Raw genomic sequence first — 24198 nt, 5'->3', positions numbered from 1 at the left:
AATAAGATAGTACTCCTTTAATCTCAGGGGGCAAAAAGGAGAAGTACTAGTCTGGTAATAGCAATCATCTCTTTGAATAAGGAATGTCATGAATACAAATTAATTCATATAATTTTGGTTCCAGTCACATTTTTCAGAACTCACTCCAGGTTCATAATTGTGTATAATGCCCGGGCATTATCAGAAAACAGTTTAAGAATATCAAATTACTCAGAAGAGTAATTTGAGTAGTAAAAAAAAAAAGGCAATTATATCACAGTAGATATTTCCTCTTGGGTCTCAAAATCCTGTGAGTTTACCAGCCTTTTAATGACAAAATCACAATGACTTGAAGTTCACATAAACTCTTCCTTTAACATAATCCCATTTCCTAATAATTCTAGGAATTCTTACTTACAACACAAATCCATCTTGGATGTCACTAACTTTATAGTTCACATCTGGCCTCCAATACTGTTTGCCCTTAGGTCACCTCCTGCTGGCTCAAGGTCAGGATTCCTGAGGCTTCTGCTGCTGACACTACAGATACTCTTCTCTATGTATGGACCCAGTGCATCCTACTCTGTACCAATATCATTATGTTAACCAAGCTGTGATATTATAAAAGATGTCAATAAACGGGGACAATACAAGGATACAATCAAATAAACATTAAGTCAAATTGAATACTATCCCAGAATTATATGAAACAGAATTTATAGGAAGTTCATATTATGCAAGCTGTTTCATAATTTTAAAGTTGCTTCAAAATTTTTAAAGTGTAGAAAAAATTTATAATAGAAATTCAAATTAGCCCTTTGATTATGGGGCAAGCATACATGAAAAAAATCTATACCAAGACATTTTGCTTTTGAATGTTTTTGTTTTATTCTGTTCTGTTTTGAATTTTTTGTTGCAGAGATTCTCAAACCAGCAGTTTATATTTTTTAGTGTCTTTACTGTTATGTTACATCTTTTGTAGTAATTTAGGCAGCTACATGAGGAATGAAGGCTTTCTTTGTACTAAATGAGTATTTTGAACTTAAATGAGTACAAAGAACTCTAACAGCCAGGACACAGTCAGGCAAACCTCCAGCTGAGAGTGGCCCAGGACACTAGTTCTCTTCATGGAGCACAGAAGCAGCAAGAGAAAGCTAAGGTAAATTTCAGCTCTGAATGCAGCAATCCCGTTCCTCAGACTCAGCAATCAATGTGGGTATGTGAGAGTGAGAGGGACAGAAGAATGGGAAGATTCTTTCTTGCCAATACTTCTGAAGGAGCAAAAGTTCCCATATTATGGCTTAATTTAGGGATACTAACCAAAGAAGAAATATATGATTCTTCCTACAGTTTCAACCCATAATTCCTGTATTCACAAGGGTTCATTTGGCTGTGATTAACCATAATCTGAAATAATATATCCACACTGATTTTTCTCTCATGAAACAGATGTCTTGGGGAAGAATTCAACTGTCATTTGAAAGTTTCGTTGTCATAACACCCCCAAGTACCCTCTGAACCTTGTCTTATTCAGTTTCTTTCATAGCACACTATCCTGCAAGCCACATGTGCCTTCGTTCTTTTTTTTAAGCATGCTTTGCTCATTTCTGTTTTAGGGCCTGTAAAATATGACCCCAAATTGATCCAAGAGTCTGTTAGCCTGAGTTATTCAGAAGTGTCCAGATAACTGGCTTTTGTTCTGCTTTTTCAGAAATAAGTTCAGAAAAGTACTTAGGACTGCATGTCCTGGAACAAGTGAGAGTGGTAAATAAGAGCCATATTAATGCTCAATTAGTCTTATTGTGTACTGATGAATGTATTTCAGATTTCTGTAAGCATTACTTACTCACCACTATAGAAATGGAGTTTTAGTTGCCTTTCACTTTCTCTCCCCTTTAGGTTATGTCTTACCTAAGTATCCTTCTTCCCAACATACAGGTACACATTGTTTTACTGGACCTTGAAGATGTTGCTTATTTTCACAAATTGATATTTTGTAGCAATCCTGTGTCAAACAAGTCTATTGGCTCATTTTTTTTCCCAACAGCATTTGCTGTGTCACTTTTTGGTAATTCTAGCAGTATTTCAAATGTTTGTATTATTATTATGTTTGTTATGGTGATCTGTGGCCAGTGATCTTTGATGTTACTACTGCAACTGTTTTGTAATTGTAATTACATGACTGCTCCCATATAAGACTGATAAACACCGTGTGTGTCCTGGCTGTTCACCAACCGACATTCTCTCATCTCTCTCTCTCTATTCCCTAAGATAGGACAATATTGAAATTTGGCCAATTAATACTCCTACCATGCCTCTAAGCAGTCAAATAATAGGAAGAGTAACACTTTAAATAAAAAAAAAAACTAGAAATAATAAAGCTTGGTGAAGAAGGCATATCTAAAGCTGAGATGGGCAGAAAGCTAGGTCTCTTGAGCCAATTAGCCAAGCTGTGAATGTGAAGGAAAAGTTCTTAAAGGATATGAAAAGTGCTACTCCAGTGAACACATGGATGATAATAGAGTGAAACAGCCTTACTGCTGTTATGGAGAAAGTTTTAGTGATCTGGAGAGATCAAACTAGCTACACCATTCCCTTAGACCAAAGCCAAATCCAGAACAAGACCCTAATTCTTCAATTCCATGAAGGCTAAGAAAAATGAAGAAGCCGAAAAAGTTTGACGCTAATGGAGTTTAGTTCATTAGGTTTACGGAAAGAAGCCAGCTCCATAATACAAAAGTGCAAGGTAAAGCAGTAAGTGCTGATGTAGAAGCTGCAGGAAATTATCCAGAAGTTCTAGTTACTGTAATGAATGAAAGTGGCTCCACTACCCAACAAATATCCAGTGGAGACAAAACAGATTTCTACCGGAAGAAGATGACATCTAGGATTATCATAGCTAGAGAGGAGAAGCCAATGACCAGCTTCAAAATTTCAGAGTCTGACTCTCTTGTTAGGGGCTAATGCAGCAAGTGACTTGAAGTTGAAGCCAGTGCTCATTTACTATTTTGAAAATGTTAGGGCCTTTAAGAATTATGATGTCTGCTCTGCCTGCACTCTATATATGGAAAAATAAAGCCTAGATTACAGCACATCAGTTGACAACATGGTTTATTGAATATTTAAAGGCCACTGTTGAGACCTACTATTCAGAAAAAAAAAAATTCCTTTCCAAATATCACTACTCATTGAAAATGCTCTAGTTTTTCAGGAGCTCAGTGGAGAAGTACAATGAGATTACTATTGTTTTTATGCCTGCTAACACAGCAGTAATTCTGCAGCACATGGATCAAGGAGTAATTGTGATTTCCAAGTCTTACTCTTTAAGAAATACATTTTGTAAGGCTGCAGTCACCATAGCTGATGATTTTCCCAATGAATCTGGGAAAACTAAATTGAAAACCTTCTGGAGAGGATTCACTATTTTAGATGCAATGAAGAATATAGATTCATAGGGAGAGGTCCAAATATTAACTTTAACAAGAATTTGAAAGAAGTTAATTCCAACCCTCATGGATGACTTTGAGGGTTCGGTTCTTCAGTGGGTAAATTAACTTCCGGTGTGGTGGAAATAGCAGAAGTAGAATTATAACTGGAGCCTGAAAATGGTATTGAATTGCTGCAATCTCAGGATAAATATTAATGAATGAGGAGTTGCTTTTTATGAATTAGTAAAGGAAGGGGGTTTCTTGAGATAGAATCTACACCTGTTGAGGATCTTGTAAAGATTATTCAAAAGACAGCAAAGGCTTTAGAATATTACATGAAATTATTTGATAAAGCAGTGGCAGGTTTTGAGAGGATTGACTTCAATTTTGAAAGTTCTTTAAGTAAAATGCTGTCACAATCATTGCATGCTACTGAGAAATCATTCATGGAAGAAAGAGACAATGAGGAAAACATTGGTGTGGTCTTATGAAATTGACACAGCTACCCCAATATTCAGCAACCACCACCCTGATCAGCCAGTAGCCATCACATGGAGGCAAAACTCTCTACCAGCACAAAGATTACAACTTACCAAGGCTCAAATAATCGTTGACATTTTTAGCAATAAATTATTTTTAAATAAGCTATGTACATTACTTGTTTAGATTCAATACTTTTGCACATTTAGACTACAGTATAGCATAAACATAAACTTTTATATGTATTGGGAAACCAGAAAGTTAGTATGGTTCATTTTATATCGATATTCATTTTATTGTGGTGGTCCGGAACCAAACCCACACTATGTCCAGGGTATGCCCATAGTTAAGTTGTATTTTGATTACTTTAGTGTCTGGCATTTACATTACAATTAGATATTGAAGACTATGATTACAGGTCTTTCATGTATGGCTTTTGTTTTTGTTGGTATTAATAAATGATTTGAATTTTTCAATTTTTAAAAATTTTCTCTTTATTTTCCATTATTTAAGCCCCATATCTTGGCAGTATTAAAGTTGTTACAATAAATCCAAATTAATCAGGCATTCTATTTAATAACCTAAAATAAGACCCTCCTAGAGTAGTTTGATATAGTCCATTCTAGACTCTTTCCCCTCAGTGGCCACTATATGCGGACATCTGCCATCTGCATTCCTCATCATCTGAGGGAATCTCTTTGCCTCCCTCTTTTATTGGATATGCTGTTTCCTGTATCCTAGATCCCCCCTTGTTCTGCTCATCCAGGTTTGTGTAGCATATCCTCCCCAAAGTTCCTGAGAATGGTTGTATAAAAGACAAGTGTTTATACAGTCCCTGGAGGTCAGAAGTTACATATACTTCACTTTCTAACTGTTCATACAGCCAACTTTAGATTTAAAGTTGGTTGAAAAACTTTCCTTCTCCGAAGGTTGAGAAGACAAAGTCTTTTGTCTTCCCATATACTGTTGAGTATTCTGTAATCATTCATCCCCGTGACCATTTTCCTCCCCTTTCCAGAAATATCTCAGTCCTGTTTGGGCTTCTATAACAAAATGCTGAAGACTGGGTGTCTTATAAACAATAGAATTTTATTTCTCTCAGGTCTGGAGGCTGAAAGTCTGAGATCAGGGTGCTAGCATAGTCAAGTGATGGGCCTCTTGTGGGTTGCAGACTCTGTAGAATCCTCACATGGTGATAAGGGCACTAATCTCAATTTTGAGTGTTCCACTCTCATAACCTAATCACCTCTCAAAGGCTCCACCTCCTGATACCATTACCTGGATATGAGGTTTTCAACATACACATTTTTGAAGGACATGAACATTCAGACATATTAGCAGGTTTTTAGGATCGTCTCTTTTTCATTAGTTTTCTGAAATTATACAATAATATACCTTATTGGACTAAGTTACATATATGTAATTTCTCTAATTCAAGAAAGGTACATTTTAGATTATAAAGAAGGTATTGTGTATTTGTTTCATGAGTGACTTAACTTTTAAAATTCATTAATTTCTGCTTATTTAATCAATATACACTCAACACAAAAATTTAGTGCATGTTGGAGTTCTCTCATGGCACAGCTGGTTAAGGCTTCAGCATTGTCACTGCACTGGCTTGAGTTGTTGCTGTGGTGCAGTTTAGACCACTGGCCCAGGAACTTCCACATGTCATGGGTACAGCCCCCCCCCCAAAAAAAAAGAAAGAAAGAAAAAGAAAAAGAAAGGAAAAGAAAATTTGGTGCATGTATATATTTGCAAAATACAATTAACATGGAGGAAAAATCAGGGATAGTTCACTAAATTCCTATAAATATTTGGGAATATTTACCTAATCTTAGAACTAATTGAAGCCTTACTTTTGATAACTTTTATACTCTGCCTCAATCCATAAGTGTTATCTATAGATGAATATTTCCTCAACAAAGATTTTACAGTGGTTTCAGAATTCTATCTGTGAACTATGATTTATTTAATCATTCCATTATTTTTAGACTTTAAGTTTGTTATGGTGTTTGCTGTTATAAATACCACTATTATGGGATATTTGCATGTAATAACAGCTAACACTAGCTCTTCGAACCATGTTTCTATATGGTCTCACTTAATCTTCATAATAACCCTGTGACTATAATTATCCTTATTTTACAGATGAGCGGCTGAGGCATAGCAAGGTTAAGGTCACACTGCTAGTAAGAGGCAGTAATAAGATTTAACCAGCCAGTTTTTCTCTGGAGTCCATGTCCTTTCCACTATTTCATACCATGCCACCCACAGTTTCAGTATCATTGTCAGATTTTTTTTTTTCCCCTTTTAGGATAAATTCCTAGAAGTCATATTTTTGGAACACATTATAAGAAAGAATATTTTTTAAAAGAATTGACTATTGGAAAAATGTTTTCCTTAATATTGTTACAATGTTGAAACTAGTAAGAAAGTAATGAAATGAGAGTAGTAATGAATGAATGTCTTTCTAACATTACTCTTAAAACTTGCAAATTCTCAGTTTAAAAATAACCCAAATCAAAAGTGTTATCATTATATTTATATTCAGTTTCTTTAAGTATATAGTGTTCATAAAATGTTTAAAAAATATTTTCTTTTTTCTCCTCTTTCTATTCATATCCTAGGTTCTTTAGTAGCAAATGCATATTTTCTCTATAATATGATAAAATTTTAAATGTTAAGAAAACCCTTTCCTGCTTTGTTTGTGACAATTTTTGCTGAACTTTTCTTGTTATATTAAATATTACATTTATAATTTTAATATTATTTTTTGAACAATGCTATTTTTTGCAAGTGATTTTTGACTATTTGAAAAGAAGGTATATTCTACAGTAGTTTAATATATGAAAAACTTAATAAAGATAGTTTCCATTTTTCAATTGGGTTGTTGGCTTTTTTGCTGTTGAGTTATATAAGTTGCTTCTATATTCTAGAGATTAAGCCCTTGTCAGTTGCATCATTTGAAACTATTTTCTCCCATTCTGTAAGTTGTCTTTTTGTTTTCTTTTTGGTTTTCTTTGCTGTGCAAAAGCTTGTCTGTTTGATTAGGTCCCACTGGTTAATATTTTTGCTTTTATTTCTGTTGCTTTGGGAGACTGACATGAGAAAACATTTGTAAGGTTGATGTCAGAGAATGTTTTGTCTGTGCTCTCTTCTAGGAGTTTGATGGTGTCTTGTCTTATATTTAAGTCTTTCAGCCATTTGGCGTTTATTTTTCTGCATGGTGTGAAGGTGTGTTCTAGTTTCATTGATTTGCATGCAGCTGTCCGGGTTTCCCAGCAATACTTGCTGAAAAGACTGTCTTTTTCCCATTTTATGTTCTTGTCTCCTTTGTCAAAGATTAATTGACCATAGGTGTCTGGATTTATTTCTGGGTTCTCTATTCTGTTCCTTTGGTCTGTATGTAAGCTGGTACAACCACTATGGAGAACAGTATGGAGGTACCTTAGAAAACTATACATAGAACTACCATAGGACCCAGCAATCCTACTCTTGGGCATATATCCAGACAAAACTTTCCTTGAAAAAGATACATGCACCCACATGTTCATTGCAGCACTATTCGCAATAGCCAAGACATGGAAACAACCCAAATGTCCATTGACAAATGATTGGATTAGGAAGATGTGGTATGTATACACAATGGAATACTACTCAGCCACAAAAAAGAACAAAATAATGCCATTTGCAGCCACATAGATGCAACTGGAGACTCTCATACTGAGTGAAGTAAGTCATAAAGAGAAAGACAAATACCATATGATATCACATATCTAAAATCTATTATAAGGCACAAATGAAACTTTCCACAGAAAAGAAAATCATGGACTTGCAGAATAGACTTGTGGTTGCCAAGGGGGAAGGGAATGGAGTGGGACAGATGGGGAGCTTGTGTTAATAGATGCAGACTATTGCCTTTGGAATGGATTAGCAATGAGATCCTGCTGTATAGCACTGGGAACTATGTCTAGTCACTTATGATGGAGCATGATAATGTGTGAACATAGAATGTGTACATGTATGTGTAACTGGGTCACCATGCTGTACAGTAGAAAAAAAATGTATTGGGGAAATAACAATTAAAAAATAAATAAATAATTAAATAGAAATAACCAAAAAAAGATAGTTTCCAAATCATAAAAAATGCTTTGCAAATTCTTAGAGATATACACTCTCACTATTAAGTTTCTGAAATTTTATCCATATGTGCATATAAATTTTTACTTATATATTAATTAATTTTAAAAAATAACGCCTTTACAAATGTGAGGAAGATATTTTTTTTTAAATTCATCCAAATCCCAATTACTAGAATCATCCATAACATTGATCACCATTATTCCAGATAACTCCCTAGAAAGAAAGAAAAAAATACAGATTTAATTTTAGAGATGTGTTCTAGTGTTAATAAAATTATAATATTTAATTTTAATTGAATGTAACTTAAATTTGCCATAAAATTGGTGGAACTGCTAAAATTCAGGCAATGGCTTCTTTATTTATAGTGATATTATTTCCTAAAATATTATTCTGAAGTTAATATTTAAAAGGATAATAGAGGAGTTCCTGTAGTGGCTCAGTGGAAATGAATCTGACTAGTATCCATGGGGACGCATGTTCCATCACTGGCCTCACTCAGTGGGTTAAGGATCTGGTGTTGCTGTGATTGTGGCATAGGCCAGCAGCTACAGCTCTAATTCAGCCCCTAGCCTGGGAACCTCCATATGCTGTGGGTACAGCCCTAAAAAACTAAATAAATAAATAAACGGATAATAAGGGAGTTCTCTTGTGGCACAGTGGGTTAAGGATCTGTCATTGTCACTGCAGCTACTCGAGTTGCTACCATGGCACAGGTTCAATCCCTGGCCTAGGAATATCTATATGCTATGGATATGGCCAAAAATTAAAAAGATAATAAAAACCTGAAGTGATTGGAGATTTATTTAAACAACAAATGATTTTCACATTTTGTCACAACTTCTTATTTTGAAAATTTTGGTATTCACAGATAATATGTTAGAACAGTAAAATGAAGACCCATTCCCATACCCTTTACATAGGTTGTCAGAGTTATTGATGTTTTTCTGGCATTTTAAAAAATTATGTTTCCATTAATACAGTTTCTATTCATTCCTTGTTAGTAAAGATGATATAATGCACATATGTTCTTCTTAGTCCCTTGATTTGTGTTTTTGATACAATTATATTCATACTTCCTTTCTTTTTTTATTTTTAATTTTTTTGTCTTTTGTCTTTTTTAGGGCCTCAGCCACAGCATATGGAGGTTTCCAGGCTAGGAGTTGATTCAGAGCTGTAGCTGCATGCCTACACCGCAGCCACCGCAATATGGGATCCCAGCTGCGTCTGTGACCTACACTACAGTTCACGGCAATGTGGTATCCTTAACCCACTGAGCAAGGTCAGGGATGGAATCCGCGTCCTCATGGATACCAGTAGGGTTCATTAACCACTGAGCCATGACAGGAACTCCTTTCTGTCTTTCTAAATGAAATAATTACTATGGCTGATTTCAGTTTTATATTTAAAAGGAGTTTTTACTCCCTACAATTTCTCTTCCATCTCCTCAAGTTAGTTTCTATAGTACTGGTCTCTTTATGCTGGTTGTCATAGAACAATTTTATTTGTCATTTGTCTGGATCTGAATTTGCTAAAGTTCTTGGACACTTGCGATCTCTTCTGCTGTTATACATGAAAATTTTCCTAAGAAAGAAAGCAAGGGTTATATTTTCTTGGTCTCAGGATTTGGAGACATCATTTACTGGTTTGAAAGCACTGCCTTCTGGTATAAAAGGCTGTTCCGTTCTGTCTGGACACCAATTAGTGATGCTAAACCCCCAAGGCGTGTGGTGTCTATTGTTCTCTATCAATTTTCCCTGGTAAGTAGTACGCATGTTCCATAAGTCTAGAGAGTCCAATCTTTGTTTCAAAATTTGCACCTATTATATATCTGAATAGATTTTGTATTCTTTGTATTCTGTTCTGTTCAAAACCGCTGATCATGTGTGGTCCAGATGTCCTTTGTTACCATATTTTTAATTTGTGTAGCCCTATTTAGCTAGTTGGCATTTTCCTTTTGTTACGTGTTTTGGCTCAAGTCTATCCACATCTTTCTGACATTTTTTTCCGTGATATTATCTCTTTTTTTTGTTTCTATCGAACCTTTAGTATTTTAATTCACTTTCGTTTCTTCCCTATTTCCTATTCTCAAGTTTTTCATTTGCACTGATCTATGAGCTTCTGATTTCTTAAAACTTTTTTCTCATCTCTTTACCTCTTTAAAAAAGATAAGGTTATCTTTCATTAGTTTGAGGTTTTAAAAGGTGATTTCTAAGGTCTTTCTATATTTTGAAGGAGTGATTCTTCCGGAGGTGTATGATGTTTATCTTTTGATTATATGTCTGTTCCTTTTATGTTTGGCAGTTTTTATGTATAGAAACTTTACTAGTTTGCTTCCCATTAAAACTCGTCTTAGGATTTTGGGGGGTTTTTGGCCATGTGCATGGCATGTGGAAGTTCCCGGGTCAGGGATCGAACCTGTGTCACAGCAGTGACCCAAGCCACTGCAATAAAAATGCCAATCCTTAACCCACAGGAGAACTCCTAAAACTCACCTTTGAATGAGCAGTGGCCTCCGGAAAACACAGTGTAAGGAGAGGCAGTTGGAAATAAGGCACGCAGAATATTTACTGTCCAGAACACACACCCTTCTGTTTTCTAGGTATGTGTCCACATTCTTTGTACAAAGACATAACTTCCATCAAATTCTGCTTAAGAAAGCATGGGCTTCACAGCCATATCTGTTCAGGTTCAGGCTGGCTGTTTGGTGGTCTGGCTCCTCTCCTTCTTTCATTCCACTCCACTCTGTAGTCTCCCGGAGCCAGGAAACCAAATGCTAAATGAAAGAAGTTACTTCTCAGCTTGATATTTCCCTTAGCTTCCCTACCAACCTTGAACTGGATTTCTTTCTGGACACTGTATATAAAACCTATGACCTGTACTGAACCAGGTCCAATCTCTCTAATCAAACTCTACTTAACACATGCTTTCCATGAAGGTGACCCTTGAGGAGAACATGTACTTTGCTAAAGTTTAAAGGCAATAAATATAACTCTTGACAAAGTCCAGGCTTTACAGTTTTGGCAAGTGTACTCCATGGTTTGTGGTTTGAGGTTTTGGTTGTTTTCTCAAATCACTGATGAGATATTCCCCCTCCACCCTTTTTATTACTTTCTGTTGTTTTCAATGAGTTTTGAGGAAGAGATTTAAGTAAGGTTTTCTTTTTCCTCTCATTTTTAGTATGCTTCATTCTATTGTAATGTGTGCAATTGCTTTTTTATCACTAGGAAATCTGTAATCAATACTCTACTGGTGGTGTCCTATTGAACGAGTTTTGCTTTGGTTTCTATACTAACATATCAGTATTGGATCCCCTGTTTTTACAAGTCACTCATCTTTTTTCTCAAAGCTTTTTGTTTCACTTGTTTTGATTTGATCAACTTCAGATTTCTAGCAAACAGCATTTGGACATCTTTTCTTTAATATTCGGTGTTAAGCCGAAAGTTACTCTTTTCTTTTCCCTCCTAATTCTTAGGGTAAATACTAGTTTAGTTAAGTTACTAAGTTAGTTTAATTTAGTTTAAGTTGATTTTTTAGATTATAACTTGGTTTGTTTTTTGCTTTTTTTGTTTGTTTTCTTTTGTTTTGTTGCTTTTTAGAGCCGTACCTGCAGCACATGGAAGTTCCCAGGCTAGGAGTGGAATCAGAGCTGCAGCTGCCAGCCTACACCACAGTCAGGGCAATGCCAGATCCAAGCCACATCTGCTACCTACACCACAGCTCATGGCAACGCCAGATCCTTAAGCCACTGAGTGAGGCCAGGGATTGAACCCACATCCTCATGGATCCTAGTTGGTTATGTTACCACTGAGACACTATAGGAACTCCAATCACTAGTATTTTTAAAATTAGTATATAAGTATATAAAAGTTTTGACATATTAATGTTTAAAATATATTTAAAACAATAACAATTATTATTATATTATAAATAATTAAATGCAAATAATCATAATCACTTCTATTTTAACTAGATTCAGTGCTCTGTTTTAAGGCTAATATTTTTCTTTTGTGTACTATTAATCTTATCACGATACTTAGATTTTGAATTATATATTCAGGTGATCTTATGTATTTTTGTTGCTTTCATTTATGAAAGAAAACCTGTCAAGATATTCACATCTTAAGAGATAACTTTGCCTAAACGCTGTTAAGTGGTACTCCATTCTGTTCTCCTAATTTATGTGGCACAGAGTCTGAACCTGATTTCATTTTAGTCTCATTGTAAATAACCAAATGGTTGCAAGTGAGCATTATTTAAGAGAACATTCTCTTGGCCTTTGCATTTCCAAAATGCTACGCCTGTGTTGTTCCTAGGCTAGTTTTATTTAGCCAACACGTTTTTGCTGACGTGACTTCTACATTGTAGTGGCACTTGCCCTATTGCTCCGTTTTCTGATGCTGGTAATTAAGAGTGTACTAAAAAAGTGTAATTTACAAACACAACTTTCCCTCAAATTATTTCTGAATTACTATTTATCCATAGTGTTTTACTCATACAAACTATTCATTCCAGAAAACATTGTACTGTTGCCAGTTCACTCTTACTTCTTTTCCAGATCTTTTCTAGATTTGGACTACATTTCCAAAAACAATTTTCAGGGTCTATGGATTTGTATGAGAATAAACTACATATTTATTTTCACCAACTTCCAACCAAAATTTTGCATGAGCTTCAATTATAAACACTTAAAAACAGAAAATAGTGGCATAATTGTGGTGCTATTATCAATAGAAATCAAAGCTATATTTCTCTCACATCATAGATATTGCATGTATTTCAAAATAAAATTTATTAGAATTAGGCATTAAATTTATGCTAATATTTTTATTTATAACATTAATGAGAAAAAGCTTTATTTTTACATCATATAATTTTTAAAATATTTTAATGAATGTATTTGAGTATAATTAGTTCCCTTTGAATCCTAGATATTATATTTTACCTATCTAAGAGCCATTATTCTGAGATATAGTCTATAGGCTTCTTTAGATTGCCAAAATCATTAAATGTTTACCCTAAAAAAAAGGTAAAGAACTCCTAACATAGAGGGAGTAGAGGTAAAGAGTCAAAGACCTGTGTAATGAAAAAGGAGAATTTCTATTTGCTTCAAAGCACTTCACCTGTGGGCCAAAAACGATGGTTATGAAGAGCTGTATGTCTCCAGGGAAGCTGGGAATCATCTCAGCTTAGTATTTTTATTACCTGGTATCTTTTGTGAATTGTAAAATTGGGTAAACAATGAGTGTTTTTTTCTGTAGATTTAGTTACCATTTTTCTGTAAGACTCTTTTGTTCTTCTGAGTGTCAGCCTTCTTCCATGTCTCCAACACAATTGGAAAGAATATGGTGGTTCCACATCAAAAGGTATTACTACTGTACTCACCACTTGCATTAGAAATCATGGCAATGTTTTCGATGTGCAGAAGTTCTTACAGCTTAGTAAATGAATTCAATTTTTTTATATTTAGAAAAATACTTTTCCCACATAGAGAATAGATGCATATTTGCAACTATTTTCTTCTAGCCCTTCTATAGTTTCAGTTTTGGTTTTTGTGAGTTATTCTTTATTCTTATTTTAAATTTAATGATTAATAAATTTAGTACTTATATTGGATTATAGGGTCAGCTGACAATGCCAAAGTACTTTTTTAGTAAATAGCTAAATTTGGGACACTTTGAGCGATATATCTCTTCTATATTGATTTTTTGGTTATTTATATTATTTTTTTGCTGATATATTTCAAGTGCATAGAATAGTGTGGAACATAGTAAGCTCTCAAATATATTTGAGTTAATTAATATCTTTATTCACAAATATAAATGTGTTTTGCTAGTATTTCTACCCACTGATAAGGATCCCTCTGGCTTCTTGTGAGAACACCATCACAAAGAGAAGGTGTTCACCTTTGACATGTGCCAGTTGAATTCTTCAGAAGGCAGAAACCAAGACAGATTTAAAAGTGCAACTTGCTTTACAGGAGACAATGCCTGTGACAGGATCAGAAATAGGCAGCAAGAAGAGCCTTCAGGCCATTATATAGATCTGAAGCCTATGAAAAGAGAGAACTAAGGAAAGAAGATTGGGTAGAAAGGACTTAGACCGTGTAGAAATGGCCAGCCACTCATATTCCCATCATGCTCTGCCAGTGTCTGTCTTATATTGTCTGTGCTTTCTAGGAAAAGCATGACTTCATCTTGAAATCATGAAAATATTTATTTATTCCACAGCTGAAGACTCTCAACTAACCACTCCTCATGACAGGTTCTAGCTTGACAGGAGATAGTGGAACATCTTTTTGGCTGCCACAGCTAACCACTGATAAGCCAACAGAAAGTGAAAGGCAATGAGACTCTACATGAGTAATCCTTTTTTCTCAGATAGAAAAATTATGAAAGAAAGAGGCTCAATAATTATCAACACTGGAGCCCATTTCTATTATATCAAGTCCTATCATTACCTTAAAAATCAACTAGCTTTGTTTACCCAAGTTTGCAGCTTCATTTTCCATGTGCGAAACCAAATGAATAGCCCTAAAACTGAGGAAACTGAAATTTTATACTCTGGATACTCTGATATAGGCCAGCCAATTTTTGATTTAAAGTAACAGCGGTTTAAAACTAAAACATGGAAATTGATAGATAAAAGTATGTGTAGGGCCCAATTGGGTATTAAGAGATATACCCTTTCTCCTAGTTAATAAAATAAGTAAACACACACATACACACATAGTATCTATTGGAAAGAGAACATCATTTCAGTAGTATATTTATTGTAATTTTTTGAAGTTTTCACACAAGTTTTTATATTTGATTGGATTACATTTTTGATCATCATAGAAATAATTTTATCTTTCACTCTTCTACTTTCTTCTCACAATGCTTATTTTACATGCATTCACCATTAAATAGCACTCTCAATCTAATGAGGTTTTTGACCCCAAAAAAAGTTTCTTTAGACATTTTTTTCTGTTAAGACCATTACATGGTTATTCTGTACTTTTACATACTAAGAATATTGCTGATGTTCTAATTCATATTTTTTTTCAATAAACCACACCCTAATATCTCATGAAAATGGAATCAAAATTCTCAAACTGGAGACATCTCCTAGAGAGAGAAATTGCATTGTATCCTCTGCAGCAAATATCTTCCCCCATAGGCGATAGCCAAATCTTGACAGTTCTACTGTCCGTATGATACATGTGTCCTTTTCTTTCCATGCATTTGTTCACTTCATAATCATACTGTGCTAGTGTTTTGTTGATTTCAACCAAATAGATCTGCAGTAAATGACAAGGTCTAAGAGTTAACTCTCATTCCTAATGTTCACTAACTTAACTTCCTTCCATTGCTACGAGTAATAGAAGCATAGCTTTGTCTAGTGATTAAGAGCATGGTCTCTGACGGTGAATAAGAATGTAGATGTATGCCATGACACCAGCAAACCATGTGGCTTGGTGTAATTATTTCACCCTTCTTGGGCCTTATTTTTTCTTTCGTGAAGTGAAGACACAATACCTAATTGCAGTTTTGCTCTGAGGAATAAATGACAGTATAAATGAAAAATCCTTACAGTACTCTCTGGGATATACTGTGTACTCAGCAAATACTAGCCATTACTAATTGTTGAATTGAAGGTAGTTTAGTAAATTCTGTGGTTTTCTCAGTGTTTGCCTTGGGGTTTTACTTTGGCTTATAGTCTAAGCCAATCATGGGCATCCCACTCCTGTCAATAACTGATTGAACCTTAAGTAAATTAACACCTCTCCAGGAGATGACACTATTATCTCATCCAGACTAAGAAAACACAAGTGTAAATTCGGTGAATACCCCTAAGTAAAAAAGTTCCCATTTCACAGATGAGTTAACTAGGACATGGAGAGGTTAAGTGAATTTTCCAGTTTCTAACTGGGCCAGGATTTGAACCCAGGTGGCCTGGCTTCAAGAGCAAAGATCTTTAGTCTTATGTAATGTGCATCTTTATGTTCCTAGCTCTTAAAATTCAATTCAAGCGTGATTTTTTTAATTCTTTGATACCCTCTGATCATATATTATTCCGGCTCTGTCCATCAAAGCTTATGAATGCAAGCCAACATGTTCCTGAATATATGTCCTGCAACCAGTGGACATCTGAACAGACGAAGAAGGTAAATAAAGATTTAATTATATATTGAGCTATGATTGTTTCCTCTTTAAATAGAATCTTTGGTTTGCATTGCAATGACTTATGATTCCGAAAAATAATGTATTAGGAGATTTTTCAGGGGAAAAGCATGACATATTATTAACTATAGTAATACACATCTGTGTCTAACACCTGGTTGCACTTATTTACTTTTTCTTCCTCGGTGAGCTAATAAATCAAATAACCAAGAGAATTTTGAATTTTTCTGTTCTTTACAACCAAAACAACAGTGAATCATTTAAAAATAAATTGTGAAGGTAAGTAAAATTTAAATTATGTATTTGTCTTAGTTCTTTTAACTTTTAACATTGACTTACTAAATATTAACCACCTTAAAATTATAATATTAAGATATGGTTACTTGATAATTATAAACAATGGAAGCAAACACTTCAAATAAAAAATATGGCAAAATATAATAAATTCAATATAAAAAAAATGCACAAAGATGGGATCCAACCCCCAAAATATCAAAAAGACATGAATCTATCAAAATCTGTGCCTCAAATGTCTAGGTCAGTATGACAAGAATTGTTATAATTAAGTGAGAATGACAGAATGGCTTCACCATCAAAGAGTTTGGTGGTGGATCTTGATGTGGTTTTAATTATTATGATTCAATTCTTCTGAACAATGCACACTTAGGGAAATACTTATCACCACATGTACAACTAGATGCCTGATTTGTGCATTTTTAATTCATTCAATGAAATGAATTACATGCCTACTATGTTCCAGGCATATGGGTGTGCAACACTGAAGAAAACAGAACATTTTCATAACATCTCAGAGGAGTAAAATGGTTTGAAGAAACAGAAACATAATCTGTCAATGGAGTGGAGCCAGTGACCGCTGGAAGAGACCATTGGTAGAGAAAAGAATCTGGTATATAAAAAGAAAAATAGAATAATCTCCTTTGAAAAGGGATTTTGAGAAGCACATGAGTCTGAGTCAGAGCCACAGAAGAAATCCATCTAAGACAAAACCATAGCCACATATCAAAAGATATTTTTATATGTCTGAACATCCATTTTTACCATCTCAGTTGCTGTAATAAATTGCATTCCAGCATTCTTACTTCCCTTTTCTTTCCTTTCAACGAACCCCTCACTGAAAATTCTTTACTCACAAAGCCAATGCAACAACTTGATATTTAAATATCAAACATAAAGAGAGAAAAAGAAATGCATGAGAGTTTGGTTAACAGGGGTTAAGAAGCCATCATTTATTTAACACTATACATTTAAATTACTGGGCTTAGGCCCTGAAAGGATTATCTATCCCAACAATGACAGAATGACTCAGATTTTTCGTCTAGCCCCATAAATTATCGTGCTGTTCTGGGAGAATGAGTAAGTAGTCATTTAACTGTATAAGTGAAGGAGCCAGGGAGTTTTAGTATTCTCATCCACATATTATTGGGTTGAGTTGTCCAAGCTAAAATACAGAGATATTCATGTCTCACTCTTATTTCTTCCTTAATAAATTTCAATTTTTTCTATCCTTTGTTTATTGAAGATTGAAGGAATACACAAAATTTTGGAAGTCTTACGTGAAGATATCAAAAAGAAAAAATATGCATGAAAATGTTCTCTTCCCAAGTAAAATTCTCTTTATTGTAATAGTTGAAAACAAGTAGTCTCTATGCTGTTTCTTGTACTTAAAGTGAATCTTGCCCATCTGTACGCCTCACACATTTGCACAGATTTCAAATAGTCCTAAGTCAGGAGAGAGGTCTGACCCAGAGACAGACTGCAGAGAGAGCTACCTATACTATCATCTACCTATACTGACAGCATAGCCTTTCATTAATAAATATAAATGAAGGATAAAATATCATAAAATATTTAAGATAAGATCAAGTAAGGAAAGAAATTGATTTAAGAAGATAATGTGAGAAATAAAAAGGAAAATTTGAATATAAATCTACATCCATAATAGATTTATGGGAATATAACATTGGTCAAACAAGACTGGACAGCTCTAAACTGGAGCAATCAAGAGAACAGAAATCAGTACATTGGAATTAATTGCATGTTTAAACTGATTAGAAAAATAATAGATTAAACACCATTGAAGACTAAATTAGTCATGTAGAAGATAAATTCAAATACCCTAGAACATACGGCAAAATGACTTAAGACCAAGAAAGAATCCCTAGAGAGAATAGAAACAACAGAGGGGAAAGGTGAATTTTAAGGAAATAGGTTGCTTTTATTATTGTCATGAATTTCCTCCTCTCCCTGCCAGAACATTGTACATTTCTGCTTTATTAAACCCAGGAATTGCAAGTGACTTGCTTGAACCAATTAACCATTTGTGACAATTATGTATGCAACTTCTGAACAGAAGCTTTAACTCCATTTTTCTTTCCTCTGTCTTCCAAGAAACTTGCTTTTTTTTTCTAGATAGAGACTATTTTTAGCCTGGATCCTGGAGTGAAAAACTATAGGAGTGAAAGTAAAATATTTTGCCACTGCGTAATATTCCAGAATCTAGGGAGAGTCATCATTTCTGCCTGATATAACCCTCAATGGATATATACACAGTATGAGAAAATAGACAATTTTACACCATAGTTTTGTGAGGGATTTGGTGGTTTTATTACTGCAGGCATAACTTTGTGTTTCCTGATTGATACACAAATTGGGTGTTTCCATAGCAGAAAAACCTCAGTGTGTCACAGGCCTGATGAGCAGTTAGGGAACAGTGAGAAAACTCTTCCTTGAGATTAGAAGGATGGTGATGGCATACAGTGATAAAACACTTTTAAACTGTCACCAGTTGTCTTTTGAAAGCAGATAATGTACTGATTGAGCTTGTGCCTTTAGTCTGTTAGGAAACAGTGTACTTTGCCTGTTGTGGTGCCATTGTGTGCATTTAACAAGTTTCCATAAGACAGAGATAAATTCAGAAGTAAACTGGCTAGATTGAAAGCAATATTTAAGAGGTATAGAAAGTCAAAATCTTGGATTATTGTAGGTTTGGGATATTAAATAATTAAATGTTTAAAAACTCTAAAACTCATTGATATATAATTATGAATATATACGTACACAATTCATATATCCAATATACATTATATAAACTATTTCTTACTAGAAGTCATAAAAAAAATGATTGACAGCTTTGACTACATTTCTAGTTCATTTCAGAAAAAAATTTGATAAATTAAGTTGAAATAGATCTAAAACAGACTGGCAGAAATATTTTCACCATGTAGAAAGGACAAGGAATTGACATTAGTTTCATTTTATAAATATCTCCTAGAAATCAATACTCCCCCAAAAAAGATAATTAAATAGGAAACTGGACTCAGAAAATGAGGCAATTCAACAAAGAAAAAAATAATCACTTGTCAAAAATGTGTAAAATGGTGCTCATTGCAAGCATTTAATACCAAGATAAATAAATTGAGGTTGCCAAGGGGGAGGAGGAGGGAGCAGGATGGACTGGGAACTTGGGGTTGATAGATGCAGACTATCGCCTTTGGAATGGATTAGCAATGAGATCCTGCTGTGTAGCAGTGGGAACTATGTCACTTATGATGGAGCATGATAATGTGAGAAAAAAGAATCTATACATGTATGTATAAATGGGTCACCATGCTGTACAGTAGAAAATTGACAGAACACTGTAAACCAGTTATAATGAAAAAAAAATTTAAACACATTATAAAAAATAATAAAATAAAATTATTACTATGACGAAAAAAAAGAAATCAAGAGTTAAATAGCTTTATAATGCCTAGCGTTCTCAAACTGTAAGGAAAGGGACATTCGCTTTCAATTTTGAGGGGAGTAAAAGTTTTCATCACCCTTTAAGAATACTTTGGCAATTTCTATCATTTTAAATTGTATATACTCTTTGATTGATGCTATTTCTGTTAATATCCTATAGAAATGTCTGTGAGTGTAGATATACAGAAATTAAGGGCACTACTATTTTTTTAAAAAGTTGGTAACAATCAATCAGAATGGAATGGTTAAATAATTGATAATACATCTATATGAAATGACACAAAAAAGCAGTTAAAAAAGTGGCATAATTCTAGCAGAGTCACTAAAGGAAGCTACTATATAGTTCTCCATAACAACCCCAGGGTATATCTGGGTGAATAACAAAAATCAAAATACAAAAATAATTTAAAAATTAGAAGGTTTAACCATAACATTTAGCAACTCAAAATCGCTAGGATGAAATGAAGTAGTTAAATATTTTATTGAAAATGCAATTCTTTAAGATTGTTTACTTGATCTAATTTAGTACAGATATTGTCACTAGATTTGACAATCTTTTCTGTGATATTTTTGGGGTTTACACTGTTTTCGGTAAATTTTAATTTTGGTAATAATGGCAAAATTAGATATACAGCAAGGACCACAGAAGTGTATGAAAAATCATGAGATAAATTATCATTATACATGTAGTATAACATTTCATCAAGACTCAAGCTAGATTACAGAAAAAAACATAATAATTTTTCTCTTTCTGTTCATAATTTCAATTGCAAAATTTTCAGTAGTTAACAGTGATTTATTCATATGGTATCCAGAATACTGAACTGTCCATTAGATGTCTTTCTTTCTAAGACCGATATCATAGGCTGATGGTGAGGTTCACAGCAGAAATTAGCTTTCTTTCTACTTACTTTTCTAGTATTCTTTATGTGAAAAAATGGCAACATTATCCAAAGACTGCACTTTTTGTTTTATGCATTTAAAATATTTTTATTAATACTATTGTTTTTCTAAAAAGTTCTTTATGCTTTTTTTTGCTTTCAAGAATATTATGTACAGGAGTTACCATTGTGGCTCAGTAATGACCCTGACTAGTATTCATGAGGACGTGGGTTTGATCCCTGGCCCAACTCAGTGGGTTAAGTAGCCAGCTTTGCTGTGAGCTGTGGCGTAGGTCACAGTCACTGCTCGGATCTGGTGTTGCTGCGGCTGTGGTGTAGGCTGACAGCTGCAGCTCCAATTCAGCCCCTAATCTGGGAACTTCCATATGCAGTGGGGATAGGCCCAAAAAGACAAAAAAAAAAAAAAAAAAAAAAAATACTATGTACATAAAATTTGGGTTATTACATCATTTTGCTTACAAAATTATTTTTTTTAATTTTATTTTCCCACTGTACAGCAAGGGGATCAAGTTATCCTTACATGTATGCATTACATTTTTTTTTTCCCCACCCTTTGTTCTGTTGCAACATGAGTATCTAGACGAAGTTCTCAATGCTACTCAGCAGGATCTCCTTGTAAATCTATTCTAAGTTGTGTCTGATAAGCCCAAGCTCCCAATCCCTCCCACTCCCTCCCTCTCCCATCAGGTAGCCACAAGTCTTTTTTCCAAGTCCATGATTTTCTTTTCTGAGGAGATGGTCATTTGTGCTGGATATTAGATTCCAGTTAGAAGTGATATCATATGGTATTTGTCTTTGTCTTTCTGGCTCATTTCACTCAGTATGAGATTCTCTAGTTCCATCCATGTTGCTGCAAATGGCATTATGGCATTCTTTTTTATGGCTGAGTAGTAGTCCATTGTGTATATATACCACCTCTTCCGAATCCAATCATCTGTGGATGGACATTTGGGTTGTTTCCATGTCCTGGCTATTGTGAATAGGGCTGCAATGAACATGCGGGTGCATGTGTCTCTTTTAAGTAGAGTTTTGTCTGGATATATGCCCAGGAGTGGGATTGTGGGGTCATAGGGAAGTTCTATGTAATTTATTCATCATGCCTAATTGGTACTTATAAATGAATTTAAAGGTAGATATTTAAAAATAGATATTTTTAATATTATCGACAACTGAGAAAATTGCTTTCCTTTGCATTTTTTAGGAATTCAATAGTATCAGTTCACACAGAGTACTATATGAAAATAGTATTTTGAAAATACAGTCATTGAAAATTATAGTTATCTTTTCTACAGGGCTTACTTTTGATCTCATATCTAAACTGGCCAAGTAACATTTAGCAAATTTATCTCATTCAAGATTTTTTCATTCATGATATCGCATTAATTTTTGAAATTTAATTTTATCGCCTAAAACACATATATTATTATTTCTCATAGATGTTTGCAATCTGCACGAGTTCTCTTTATAACATTATTTGATTTTTCCATGATTTCTACCATGTGAAAAAAATTCTTATTTTCATAAGAACAAAATATTTCAGGATGATGTTTTGTTATTTAGGTATTGCCTCACCAAAACCTAAGTAAATTATATTATGCATTGAATGGCAAAATGTTTTTCTCAGAGGCTCTCTTTCTGCAACATTTGTATGATCTAGTTATGCTGTTTTGATGTTTAGTCAAAAAGCTTATTAATAAATTATGGGAAAAATTCAGATTTATTTGAATGTCTACATCCTTAGCTGTAGCACCCGGGGAGAGAACCAGTGCAGAATCAGAACAACTCTCTACCATGTCCTTTTCTCTAGGTCTCAGTAAGGAAAGATCTCAAAGACATATTACATGGTAATTAAAGCTTTAAAATTTCATTCATGATCTCAACTATTTTCAAACTCTGTAAGCAAATATATCTGGAAATCTATAAACAAACTCTTAGTTGTTAGAAGATATTAAGAACCTGCTTCCTGGCCATTTACCCTAAAGGCCTGTGTTAGAAAAATATGTTTTTTTCTGGTTTTATCATATTTATTTCTAAAGGAAATACAGTGTTGTTTTCCAACCATTTAAAGGACCAGTTAATTATTGTGTTTAGCCAAGGGTAAAGCAGCATACACATGTTAGGAATCTATGCTTTTCTTAAGAGTTGACAACTCCAAAGAAACATGAATGGTATAAACAGGTCAACCAGGTTAAAACTGAGAGAAGATGCTATGCTATAATTACACACCTGTCTGAGCTACTGAATGAATTCCTGAGAATAAAGTGTCCTCTTCATCTTTCTTACTATAGTATCTAACACCTAATCTTTTTAGGTGTTCAATAAGTGTTCAGTAAATTATTGGGTGGATTCTTAGAACAAGATAATAGTGCATATCTGCCAGAAAGTGACTTATTAGAAATTTCAAAGCACAAAATTTCAAGAAGACAGCCATCATGTTATCTACAAATTCCTGGACTCCACAAGTAAACTATCAGATTAAAAACTTTTGTTTCTCAAATTAAATTTTTATTATACTACTGTGAAATAGTGATAAACATTTTTTCAGTTGTGAGTCTAAAATTATGAATATATACAATTTTCAACTTCATTTTTCTTTTTCCTAGCCTTCATAATCCTGACAGACATTACTATATACGTTCACCTGTTTGTTCATTCAACAAACATTGAATCATTTTGTGAACAAGATAATTTATTGTTACACCAATTGCATTCACTAAGTTTCTTATGAAAGCCCTTGCTTACCAGATGTTTAAATTCTTCACAGGTAAAGAAGCTCTGATATAGAATTTTTCTGCTTCACTTAAAGTTAAAATGGGATTTCTTAAAAGAAAGTAAGTCAAATAGTGATTTTAGATGCCTTCATATCACCTCAGAAGGATACTTAATTGTCACTGTCTTTTTATTCATTTACTCATTTATTTATTTTTTTAAGTTCTGATGTCATCCTCATTATACAGGTCATATCTGATGATCAGCAGAAAATGCAATTGGTCATCTAGATATTAACTGTCTACACAACTCAATACTCAGCTATTAAGAAACAATATAATGACTGACTAATTTATTTCTTCAGGATATTCAATAAATATTCTGGAACACTGGAACGTTTGACACTAGGAAGGAAATGGAATGCTGAAGTTCCAAATCTACTTTCAAAATTTCTCATGTATGTTGTAAGCAGAGAAAAGCCAAAAATCAGACAGGTCCTGTGAGAAAGGACTTGTGACAGACTAATGATAGATGGGTGTCTGGGGATTCTCACTTTTTTTTTTTTTGCAGTGCCTATGGCATGCAGAAGCTCCTGGGACAAGAATCAAACCTGTGCTACAGCAGCCACCT

At 34.1% G+C, this 24198-nt stretch overlaps 1 long non-coding RNA gene across 3 annotated transcripts; it reads left to right on the top strand.

The window, feature by feature from the left end:
• Positions 9676 to 24198, top strand: LOC102160390. Of its 3 annotated transcripts, XR_001301505.2 has the most exons (6): positions 9676 to 9790; positions 16108 to 16179; positions 16956 to 17102; positions 23624 to 23690; positions 23933 to 24025; positions 24139 to 24198. It is a non-coding gene; the product is annotated as an uncharacterized LOC102160390 (long non-coding RNA). The 3 variants fall into 3 exon arrangements; XR_001301506.2 differs by lacking the exon at positions 23933 to 24025 and having other exon boundaries at positions 9683 to 9790; positions 24139 to 24178; XR_308147.3 differs by lacking the exons at positions 23624 to 23690; positions 23933 to 24025 and having other exon boundaries at positions 9683 to 9790; positions 24139 to 24188.

This window comes from Sus scrofa, chromosome 15 (assembly GCF_000003025.6).
Source record: "Sus scrofa isolate TJ Tabasco breed Duroc chromosome 15, Sscrofa11.1, whole genome shotgun sequence".
Taxonomy (NCBI): domain Eukaryota; kingdom Metazoa; phylum Chordata; class Mammalia; order Artiodactyla; family Suidae; genus Sus; species Sus scrofa.
This window is presented reverse-complemented; position numbering and strand designations above follow the sequence as displayed.